The sequence below is a fragment of the Pseudophryne corroboree genome, chromosome 8 (assembly GCF_028390025.1).
Source record: "Pseudophryne corroboree isolate aPseCor3 chromosome 8, aPseCor3.hap2, whole genome shotgun sequence".
Classification (NCBI taxonomy): domain Eukaryota; kingdom Metazoa; phylum Chordata; class Amphibia; order Anura; family Myobatrachidae; genus Pseudophryne; species Pseudophryne corroboree.
This window is the reverse complement of record NC_086451.1, coordinates 242,877,892-242,890,359: the sequence shown is the minus strand read 5'-3', so window position 1 is coordinate 242,890,359 and position 12,468 is coordinate 242,877,892. Positions and strand designations below refer to the sequence as shown.

The following is a 12,468-nucleotide window of genomic DNA, read 5'->3' as shown; positions in this document are numbered from 1 at the left end:
AGCCGTACCGACACACCGCACACACACAGGGAATGCTCTGACTGAGGACAGGACCCCACACAGCCCTTTGGGGAGACAGAGAGAGAGTATGCCAGCACACACCAGAGCGCTATATAATGTAGGGATAAACACTATCACTGAGTGAATTTTCCCCAATAGCTGCTTGTATAAACAATATTGCGCCTAAATTTAGTGCCCCCCCTCTCTTTTTAACCCTTTGAGCCTGAAAACTACAGGGGAGAGCCTGGGGAGCTGTCTTCCAGCTACACTGTGAAGAGAAAATGGCGCCAGTGTGCCGAGGGAGATAGCTCCGCCCCTTTTTCGCGGACTTTTCTCCCGCTTTTTTATGGATTCTGGCAGGGTTAATTATCACATATATAGCCTCTGGGGCTATATATTGTGATTGTTTTGCCAGCCAAGGTGTTCTTATTGCTGCTCAGGGCGCCTCCCCCCAGCGCCCTGCACCCTCAGTGACCGGAGTGTGAAGTGTGTATGAGGAGCAATGGCGCACAGCTGCAGTGCTGTGCGCTACCTTGGTGAAGACTGAAGTCTTCTGCCGCCGATTTTCCGGACCATCTTCATGCTTCTGGCTCTGTAAGGGGGACGGCGGCGCGGCTCCGGGAACGAACACCAAGGACGGGTCCTGCGGTCGATCCCTCTGGAGCTAATGGTGTCCAGTAGCCTAAGAAGCCCAAGCTAGCTGCAAGCAGGTAGGTTCGCTTCTTCTCCCCTTAGTCCCTCGTTGCAGTGAGCCTGTTGCCAGCAGGTCTCACTGTAAAATAAAAAACCTAACATATACTTTCTTTCTAGGAGCTCAGGAGAGCCCCTAGTGTGCATCCAGCTCGGCCGGGCACAGAAATCTAACTGAGGTCTGGAGGAGGGGCATAGAGGGAGGAGCCAGTGCACACCAGATAGTACCTAATCTTTCTTTTAGAGTGCCCAGTCTCCTGCGGAGCCCGTCTATTCCCCATGGTCCTTACGGAGTTCCCAGCATCCACTAGGACGTCAGAGAAATTGTGTTTAAAATGTGGTTAAACAATGTAAACCACCAATTTGAAACTAAGACTGTGAATATATAGATGAAAAAATAAGGCAGTGATACTAGGCCCTCCAGGCATTAATTTCTGAGGTTAGTGCAATAACCGATGTAGTGCCGTCAAAAGACCTACAACACCTAGTATTCCTTAGTGGTCAACCACCTAAGTACTGAGCAGGCCCAACACCGTATTGCTTCCAAGATCAGACGAGATTGGGCATGCGCGGTGTGGTATGGTAGTAGATTTAGAATTGATAAGGCAAAAAACTACAGCTGGTATGCAGCTAATGGACAAACCAAAAACCTGGTTATTATAATGAACAAATGATCTCTTAATAGAGAAAATAAGATTTTACTTACCGATAAATCTATTTCTCGGAGTCCGTAGTGGATGCTGGGGTTCCTGAAAGGACCATGGGGAATAGCGGCTCCGCAGGAGACAGGGCACAAAAAGTAAAGCTTTTTCCGATCAGGTGGTGTGCACTGGCTCCTCCCCCTATGACCCTCCTCCAGACTCCAGTTAGGTACTGTGCCCGGACGAGCGTACACAATAAGGGAGGATTTTGAATCCCGGGTAAGACTCATACCAGCCACACCAATCACACCGTACAACTTGTGATCTAAACCCAGTTAACAGTATGATAACAGCGGAGCCTCTGAAAGATGGCTTCCTACAACAATAACCCGAATAAGTTAACAATAACTATGTACAATTTATGCAGATAATCCGCACTTGGGATGGGCGCCCAGCATCCACTACGGACTCCGAGAAATAGATTTATCGGTAAGTAAAATCTTATTTTCTCTATCGTCCTAGTGGATGCTGGGGTTCCTGAAAGGACCATGGGGATTATACCAAAGCTCCCAAACGGGCGGGAGAGTGCGGATGACTCTGCAGCACCGAATGAGAGAACTCCAGGTCCTCCTTAGCCAGAGTATCAAATTTGTAAAATTTTACAAACGTGTTCTCCCCTGACCACGTAGCTGCTCGGCAAAGTTGTAATGCCGAGACCCCTCGGGCAGCCGCCCAAGATGAGCCCACCTTCCTTGTGGAGTGGGCCTTTACAGATTTAGGCTGTGGCAGGCCTGCCACAGAATGTGCCAGTTGGATTGTGCTACAGATCCAACGAGCAATCGTCTGCTTAGACGCAGGAGCACCCATCTTGTTGGGTGCATACAATATAAACAACGAGTCAGATTTTCTGACTCCAGCTGTTCTTGCAATATATATTTTTAATGCTCTGACAACGTCCAGTAACTTGGAGTCCTCCAAGTCACTTGTAGCCGCAGGCACTACAATAGGCTGGTTCAGATGAAATGCTGACACCACCTTAGGGAGAAAATGCGGACGAGTCCGCAGTTCTGCCCTGTCCGAATGGAAAATCAGATATGGGCTTTTGTAAGATAAAGCTGCCAATTCTGACACTCTCCTGGCAGAAGCCAGGGCTAGAAGCATGGTCACTTTCCAAGTGAGATATTTCAAATCCACCTTATTTAGTGGTTCAAACCAATGAGATTTTAGAAAATCCAAAACTACATTGAGATCCCACGGTGCCACTGGAGGCACCACAGGGGGCTGTATATGCAGCACTCCCTTAACAAAGGTCTGGACTTCAGGGACTGAAGCCAATTCTTTTTGAAAGAAAATCGACAGGGCCGAAATTTGAACCTTAATAGATCCCAATTTGAGACCCATAGACAATCCTGATTGCAGGAAATGTAGGAATCGACCCAGTTGAAATTCCTCCGTCGGAGCACTCCGATCTTCGCACCACGCAACATATTTTCGCCAAATTCGGTGATAATGTTGCACGGTTACTTCTTTCCTTGCTTTAATCAAAGTAGGAATGACTTCTTCCGGCATGCCTTTTTCCATTAGGATCCGGCGTTCAACCGCCATGCCGTCAAACGCAGCCGCGGTAAGTCTTGAAACAGACAGGGACCCTGCTGAAGCAAGTCCCTCCTTAGAGGTAGAGGCCACGGATCTTCCGTGATCATCTCTTGAAGTTCCGGGTACCAAGTCCTTCTTGGCCAATCCGGAACCACTAGTATCGTTCTTACGCCTCTTTGCCGTATAATTCTCAATACTTTTGGTATGAGAGGCAGAGGAGGAAACACATACACCGACTGGTACACCCAAGGCGTTACCAGCGCGTCCACAGCTATTGCCTGCGGATCTCTTGACCTGGCGCAATACCTGTCCAGTTTTTTGTTGAGGCGAGACGCCATCATGTCCACCATTGGTCTTTCCCAACGGGTTACCAGCATGTGGAAGACTTCTGGATGAAGTCCCCACTCTCCCGGGTGAAGATCGTGTCTGCTGAGGAAGTCTGCTTCCCAGTTGTCCACTCCCGGGATGAACACTGCTGACAGTGCTATCACATGATTCTCTGCCCAGCGAAGAATCCTTGCAGCTTCTGCCATTGCACTCCTGCTTCTTGTGCCGCCCTGTCTGTTCACATGGGCGACTGCCGTGATGTTGTCCGACTGGATCAACACCGGTTTTCCCTGAAGCAGAGGTTCTGCCTGGCTTAGAGCATTGTATATTGCTCTTAGTTCCAGAATGTTTATGTGAAGAGACGTTTCCAGGCTCGTCCATACTCCCTGGAAGTTTCTTCCTTGTGTGACTGCTCCCCAGCCTCTCAGGCTGGCGTCCGTGGTCACCAGGATCCAATCCTGTATGCCGAATCTGCGGCCCTCCAATAGATGAGGACTCTGCAACCACCACAGAAGAGACACCCTTGTCCTTGGAGACAGGGTTATCCGTAGGTGCATCTGAAGATGCGACCCTGACCATTTGTCCAACAGATCCCTTTGGAAAATTCTTGCGTGGAATCTGCCGAATGGAATTGCTTCGTAAGAAGCCACCATTTTTCCCAGGACTCTTGTGCATTGATGTACAGACACCTTTCCTGGTTTTAGGAGGTTCCTGACAAGCTCGGATAACTCCTTGGCTTTTTCCTCCGGGAGAAAAACCTTTTTCTGAACCGTGTCCAGAATCATCCCTAGGAACAGCAGACGAGTTGTCGGCATTAACTGGGATTTTGGAATATTCAGAATCCACCCGTGCTGTTTTAGCACTTCTTGAGACAGTGCTAAGCCCATCTCTAGCTGTTCTCTGGACCTCGCCCTTATTAGGAGATCGTCCAAGTATGGGATAATTAATACGCCTTTTCTTCGAAGAAGAATCATCATCTCGGCCATTACCTTTGTAAAGATCCGAGGTGCCGTGGACAATCCGAACGGCAGCGTCTGAAACTGATAGTGACAGTTTTGTACAACGAACCTGAGGTACCCCTGGTGTGAGGGGTAAATTGGAACGTGGAGATACGCATCCTTGATGTCCAAGGATACCAGAAAGTCCCCCTCTTCCAGGTTCGCTATCACTGCTCTGAGTGACTCCATTTTGAACTTGAACTTCTTTATGTACAGGTTCAAGGACTTCAGATTTAGAATAGGCCTTACCGAGCCATCCGGCTTCGGTACCACAAAAAGAGTGGAATAATACCCCTTCCCTTGTTGTAGAAGAGGTACCTTGACTATCACCTGCTGAGAGTACAGCTTGTGAATGGCTTCCAAAACCGTCTCCCTTTCGGAGGGGGACGTTGGTAAAGCAGACTTCAGGAAACGGCGAGGTGGATCCGTCTCTAATTCCAACCTGTACCCTTGAGATATTATCTGCAGGATCCAGGGATCTACCTGCGAGTGAGCCCACTGCGCGCTGTAATTTTTGAGACGACCGCCCACCGTCCCCGAGTCCGCTTGAGAAGCCCAAGCGTCATGCTGAGGCTTTTGTAGAAGCCGGGGAGGGCTTCTGTTCCTGGGAAGGAGCTGCGTGTTGCTGTCTCTTCCCTCGACCTTTGCCTCGTGGCAGATATGAATAGCCCTTTGCTCTCTTATTTTTAAAGGAACGAAAGGGCTGCGGTTGAAAAGTCGGTGCCTTTTTCTGTGGGGGAGTGACTTGAGGTAGAAAGGTGGATTTCCCGGCTGTAGCCGTGGCCACCAAATCTGATAGACCGACTCCAAATAACTCCTCCCCTTTATACGGCAAAACTTCCATATGCCGTTTTGAATCCGCATCGCCTGTCCACTGTCGCGTCCATAAAGCTCTTCTGGCCGAAATGGACATAGCACTTACCCGTGATGCCAGTGTGCAGATATCCCTCTGTGCATCACGCATATAAAGAAATGCATCCTTTATTTGTTCTAACGACAGTAAAATATTGTCCCTGTCCAGGGTATCAATATTTTCAATCAGGGACTCTGACCAAACTACCCCAGCACTGCCCATCCAGGCAGTCGCTACAGCTGGTCGTAGTATAACACCTGCATGTGTGTATATACTTTTTTGGATATTTTCCATCCTCCTATCTGATGGATCTTTAAGTGCGGCCGTCTCAGGAGAGGGTAACGCCACTTGTTTAGATAAGCGTGTTAGCGCCTTGTCCACCCTAGGAGGTGTTTCCCAGCGCTCCCTAACCTCTGGCGGGAAAGGGTATAATGCCAATAATTTTTTTGAAATTATCAGCTTTTTATCAGGGGCAACCCACGCTTCATTACACACGTCATTTAATTCTTCTGATTCAGGAAAAACTATAGGTAGTTTTTTCATACCCCACATAATACCCTGTTTAGTGGTACCTGTAGTATCAGCTAAATGTAACGCCTCCTTCATTGCCAAAATCATATAACGTGTGGCCCTACTGGAAAATACGGTTGATTCGTCACCGTCACCACTGGAGTCATCGCCTGTGTCTGGGTCTGTGTCGACCGACTGAGGCAAAGGGCGTTTCACAGCCCCTGACGGTGTTTGAGTCGCCTGGACAGGCACTAATTGATTGTCCGGCCGTCTCATGTCGTCAAACGACTGCTTTAGCGTGTTGACACTATCCCGTAGTTCCATAAATAAAGGCATCCATTCCGGTGTCGACTCCCTAGGGGGTGACATCCTCATATTTGGCAATTGCTCCGCCTCCACACCAATATCGTCCTCATACATGTCGACACACACGTACCGACACACAGCAGACACACAGGGAATGCTCCTAACGAAGACAGGACCCACTAGCCCTTTGGGGAGACAGAGGGAGAGTTTGCCAGCACACACCAAAAGCGCTATATATATATCAGGGATAGCCTTATAATAAGTGCTCCCTTATAGCTGCTTTGTTATATCAAAATATCGCCATAAATGTGCCCCCCCCTCTCTGTTTTACCCTGTTTCTGTAGTGCAGTGCAGGGGAGAGACTTGGGAGCCGTCCTGACCAGCGGAGCTGTGAGAGGAAATGGCGCCGTGTGCTGAGGAGATAGGCCCCGCCCCTTTTCTGGCGGGCTCGTCTCCCGCTATTTAGAAAAATTAGGCAGGGGTTAAATATCTCCATATAGCCTCTAGGGCTATATGTGAGGTATTTTTAGCCTTTATAGGTAATCATTTTGCCTCCCAGGGCGCCCCCCTCCCAGCGCCCTGCACCCTCAGTGACTGCCGTGTGAAGTGTGCTGAGAGGAAAATGGCGCACAGCTGCAGTGCTGTGCGCTACCTTTTGAAGACTGCAGGAGTCTTCAGCCGCCGATTCTGGACCTCTTCTGTCTTCAGCATCTGCAAGGGGGCCGGCGGCGTGGCTCCGGTGACCATCCAGGCTGTACCTGTGATCGTCCCTCTGGAGCTTGATGTCCAGTAGCCAAGAAGCCAATCCATCCTGCACGCAGGTGAGTTGACTCCTTCTCCCCTCAGTCCCTCGCTGCAGTGATCCTGTTGCCAGCAGGAATCACTGTAAAATAAAAAACCTAGCTAAACTTTTTCTAAGCAGCTCTTTAGGAGAGCCACCTAGATTGCACCCTTCTCGGCCGGGCACAAAAATCTAACTGGAGTCTGGAGGAGGGTCATAGGGGGAGGAGCCAGTGCACACCACCTGATCGGAAAAAGCTTTACTTTTTGTGCCCTGTCTCCTGCGGAGCCGCTATTCCCCATGGTCCTTTCAGGAACCCCAGCATCCACTAGGACGATAGAGAAACATATGTTTGACCGTCATTGCACCAAGTTGTAACCCAAATGTATAGGTATACGGAGGTTTAAATCATATGGTCAATAAATTTTGCCAACAGGAACCGCCTGTATATTGCTTTATGTGCTGTGCAACATCATTAGGAATGGGTTTTTGTTGGGTAAGGCAGATATGTAAACCCTTGTTGTACCGAGGACATGCCAAAATATCTGTTATGGGATCCAGGAGAGAAATGACTCAGTTGCTAACTGGATCACCCTGTTCGAAATTAAGTGAAAAAAAGGTTATTTATAACAATCATATTGGTTAACATCAAAGCATGAGTATGTTTGAAGTAATATAATATAATTAAAGCTGAAGCTGAAATGATCTAGAACTTTCCACTTTTCTCCCTCTATGCCATCACAAACAGTATAGGGCAGGGAATGGAAATGGATCAAAAATACAGATTTATCAGCTTAAAAGACAGACTTGGGGAGTGGATAAGGTGGATAGGAAATATATCTTGGGAGACACAATCTCTATTATCCACAAGAGGCTAACTAACACAATAGCTTGTGCCCCCACGTACGCTAATATCTTCTTAGGATGGTGGGAACGTGAATTTGTGTTCAGTGATAGCAACAATGTCTTTACAGCCAATATCATCATGTGGGTAAGGTACATCGATGATATTTTGATGATATGGGAAGGTGACGTACAGATGCTACTCTTATTCATTGAACATCTTAACAACAATAACCTCAATATTCGCCTTACCCATCACATCAGTCAAGATGAACTCCCATTTCTGGATGTTCTTATTTATAAAGATGGAAATGAAATGCTTTCAAAACTGTATAGGAAGAAAACATCATCCAACACTTTGTTACATCAAACCAGCTCCCATTTTCCTCCTACAATAGAGAACATACCTAAGGGGGAATATCTACGCCTAAGAAGGAACTGCTCCAACGACCGGGACTTTGCAGAACAAAGCAAAGACCTCTCGAACAGATTACGTGAGAGAGGATACAGCAATACCTCTATTAAGAAAGCGAGCAGAAATATCCAGACCACCAAGAGAGAGCACTTAATCTTTGAAAAGAAACAAGAGGATAACATCATCAGATTTGTAGGGGGCTTTTGTCAAGAGTGGCATCAGGTCAAACAAGCTATCCAAAAACATTGGGGAATCCTCCATTTGGACCCCATTTTAGTTGAAAAACTTGGACCACAAGTATCCATGAGTTGGAGGAGATCGAGGAACTTGAAAGATAGACTGGTGTCCAGCCATTTCCAACCATCTTGAGGGAGATGACAGACTACGACTGGTACACACTCTTGTGGTCACTGTAAAGCATGTCAGTATATTCTCAAGACCGATCATATTCAGGACCGCTATGGAAAAGATATTAAATTCAGGCACTTCATTAACTGCTCCACGGAAGGAGTGATCTACTGTATTGTGTGCGGTTGTGGACAAAGATATGTGGGCATGACGACCAGAGCCCTCAAGCAAAGAATTCTGGAACACGTCAGATCTATTCGTAATGCGACCAAAGATCTACAAAAAATGAAGCAAATTACCTCTGTATCACAACATTTTGTCTCTAATCATGCAGGTCGGTGGGATGAACTCAGAGTTTGTGGACTAGAGCAAGTGAAACTTTGTATACGAGGAGATTGGACCAATACCCTTTTGCGGAAGGAATGTGAGTGGACCTTCAGACTGGACTCATTACATCCACAAGGACTGAATGAAAACTATGAATTTTGGAGCATTCCTTCCAACCTGATTAATTACTTGTTTGATATATGTATATTGGTGAATTACGCTAGTAACAACCATTATTTCACAAAGGACTAGTGTAGTCACTTCATCATCAAACCCCCCCCTTCCCTCCTCCCTTTCCTTCCCCCCCCTTTTTTTTCTCCCCCCCTTTCTTTTCCCCAACACTATAGCATTGTCACTTTATTCATCAGCAAGATATCATTCACTAATAATTGTAATCAATTTTTTCACACAATTGTTCCAAGATTTTTTTCACAAAAAGATCTTTCTCACAAAAATTTCTTCATATTTTTTAAAAATTTTTCCCATTATATATTTTCCATTCCATTTTAACAATCATAGCACTTCCACGTTCTCAAAAATATTATTATTTTTCACAGCACATCTCCTTCAAGCAGTCCATTATCTAGGGCATAACTTCCCCACTTTTCACACATTTTCTTTCTGTCCTTCCTTTTTTTCCTACACACACCTTCTTATCTCCACCAGTACACACTTCATACTACTTTTTATTGCACTAATAAGTTTTATATACCATCATCTAACATGGTTCACACTTTTTCCCACACTATTCATTTAATCAACTTTAATTTATTACTACTTTTCATTACACCAATTTGGACCAAATTACTTATCTTAAATTATACTGTTGGGGTTTTAACCATAATTAAACCTTCTTTAAGTGTATTTATCTACATGCAACTTTTTCGGGGTCTACAAAATCCAAACAGTATTTATATTCTCTCTTAAGATAGTCTAGAAGCAATGGGCAGGACATCTATTCAGGAATTACCTATTTCTGCAATTAACATGAAGCTCACTCTCACTAAATGGTGCCAGACCTAATCTTGTCAGTAATTAACAGGTGCAGCCAATGAGTGGCTACCCGCTTAGATTTAAGCCAGGTCCGGACACCTCATGTTCACGCTACCCGTGAACAAGCAACTGTGAAACGTACGTCGGGGAGGTGGACGGGGTCACGGTGAGCGCGCTCACGTGACCAGAGACCGGCAGGAGAGGAGACCAGGCGAGCCGCATAGACGCACAGCTCATGAAGTCGGGTGGTCAGCGGCATATAGGGAGCAGGAGAAACACACCATTTGTTTACAAGTATTCTCTCCTATCTTGCACACTATTTGTCTCCCGTTCTCCAGCCACGCACAGATGTAATGTTAACACTAAGTGCACTGGTCTTTATCGGCAAAATTGTGCCATCCACTTAAGGCATTATTTATTATATATGGAAACTATTGCTTTTCAGGTGCTTTAGGTGTTTCAAAAAACACATGGTGATATTTTTCAATTTGTGTCCTCATGTGGTTGACATAATATAATCAGGAGCAATCTGCTACTGATTAGGGTATTGGCAATTATATTACAGGTATCATCCTTGTCTTATCCCTTCATGCAGGTTTCAATACAGGCAAAAAAACTTTGTGTATACCCTGGCTATTATAGCATAAAAGATACCTGGCATGGTTTTATGATACAAATTAAGACAGATACACTGTTGATACACTGTGGATACATGCAAAATTATTTTTTATCGAAAGCATATTGGCTCAATAATATTGTTATAAAGACAATACTTGGTATTTCAGGAACTATTGTGTTAGTTAGCCTCTTGTGGATAATAGAGATTGTGTCTCCCAAGATATATTTCCTATCCACCTTATCCACTCCCCAAGTCTGTCTTTTAAGCTGATAAATCTGTATTTTTGATCCATTTCCATTCCCTGCCCTATACTGTTTGTGATGGCATAGAGGGAGAAAAGTGGAAAGTTCTAGATCATTTCAGCTTCAGCTTTAATTATATTATATTACTTCAAACATACTCATGCTTTGATGTTAACCAATATGATTGTTATAAATAACCTTTTTTTCACTTAATATCAAACAGGGTGATCCAGTTAGCAACTGAGTCATTTCTCTCCTGGATCCCATAACAGATATTTTGGCATGTCCTCAGTACAACAAGGGTTTACATATCTGCCTTACCCAACAAAAACCCATTCCTAATGATGTTGCACAGCACATAAAGCAATATACAGGCAGTTCCTGTTGGCAAAATTTATTGACCACATGATTTAAACCTCCGTATACCTATACATTTGGGTTACAACTTGGTGCAATGACGGTCAAACATATGTTTCTCTATTAAGAGATCATTTGTTCATTATAATAACCAGGTTTTTGGTTTGTCCATTAGCTGCATACCAGCTGTAGTTTTTTGCCTTATCAATTCTAAATCTACTACCATACCACACCGCGCATGCCCAATCTCGTCTGATCTTGGAAGCAATACGGTGTTGGGCCTGGTCAGTACTTAGGTGGTTGACCACTAAGGAATACCAGGTGTTGTAGGTCTTTTGACGGCACTATATCGGTTATTGCACTAACCTCAGAAATTAATGCCTGGAGGGCCTAGTATCACTGCCTTATTTTTTCATCTATATATTCAGTCTTAGTTTCAAATTGGTGGTTTACATTGTTTAACCACATTTTAAACACAATATCATTCTATTTGGTGTACTCATATCTTATTCAAAGATTATTAAAGGTTACGTTTTAATTACTTCATATTTACATTATTATTTACTACTTAAATCATAACTGTTTCCAAGAGAGAGTGCTCCCAACAAAGGTCACTTTTCTTTGCTTTTCTTCTACTTATTACCTATGTATTAGACCTATGGGAGCACCATCGACAATCACCTTTTTTCATCTACTCATAGAAATTTTCTCCCAATGGTAGATGGTGATAAATTCCAGAATTTTTTTTCTGATTGGTCGGTTTTCTTGGAAACATCTTCAAATTATTACTTTATTTAACATCACTTAGTTCTGTGCGGCATCCTTAACCCGATTCTTTAATGGTTAATTTCATTGTAAGTTTTGACACAGACGAATCCACCAATGGCGGATTCTCCTATGTAGATGTCACAGACTCTGGAAACGGGTAACTAGACTTAAATCTGCGAGGTATAGAAAACAGTTTATCCGGATTCTTTTCGTGTTTCTACTAACATCTTATTAAGAGATTCCGAAACAGGAAAACACATTGGAGATCTGTCGTTTAGTAAAGACGACCTCATCATTTGTCAGAGGCTCCTCAGTTTCTGTAAACTTCAGAGACTGACGCACCACTCTGATGAGATTATCAATGCCTGGGCTGTCAAAATCTTCACTATCTGACTGCTGGTCTAATTTGCGCTCCTCACCCTCGTCTTGCGCAGTGAGGTCTGGCATTGAATCGTCAGAATGCAACATAGCAGTAACTGGTAAATCATAAGACAAAATAAGATTTTACTCACCAGTAAATCTATTTCTCGTAGTCCGTAGTGGATGCTGGGGACTCCGTAAGGACCATGGGGAATAGCGGCTCCGCAGGAGACTGGGCACAACTAAAGAAAGCTTTAGGACTACCTGGTGTGCACTGGCTCCTCCCACTATGACCCTCCTCCAGACCTCAGTTAGGATACTGTGCCCGGAAGAGCTGACACAATAAGGAAGGATTTTGAATCCAGGGTAAGACTCATACCAGCCACACCAATCACACCGTATAACTCGTGATACTATACCCAGTTAACAGTATGAAATATAACGGAGCCTCTCAATAGATGGCTCAACAATAACCCTTTAGTTAAACAATAACT

General features: G+C 44.8%; 2 pseudogenes; one reads left to right on the top strand and one right to left on the bottom strand.

The window, feature by feature from the left end:
• Window positions 1-1,162: 1,162 nt before the first annotated feature.
• On the bottom strand, window positions 1,163-1,281 carry LOC134950012 (5S ribosomal RNA; annotated as a pseudogene).
• Window positions 1,282-11,060: 9,779 nt separating this feature from the next.
• On the top strand, window positions 11,061-11,179 carry LOC134951350 (5S ribosomal RNA; annotated as a pseudogene).
• Window positions 11,180-12,468: the final 1,289 nt, after the last annotated feature.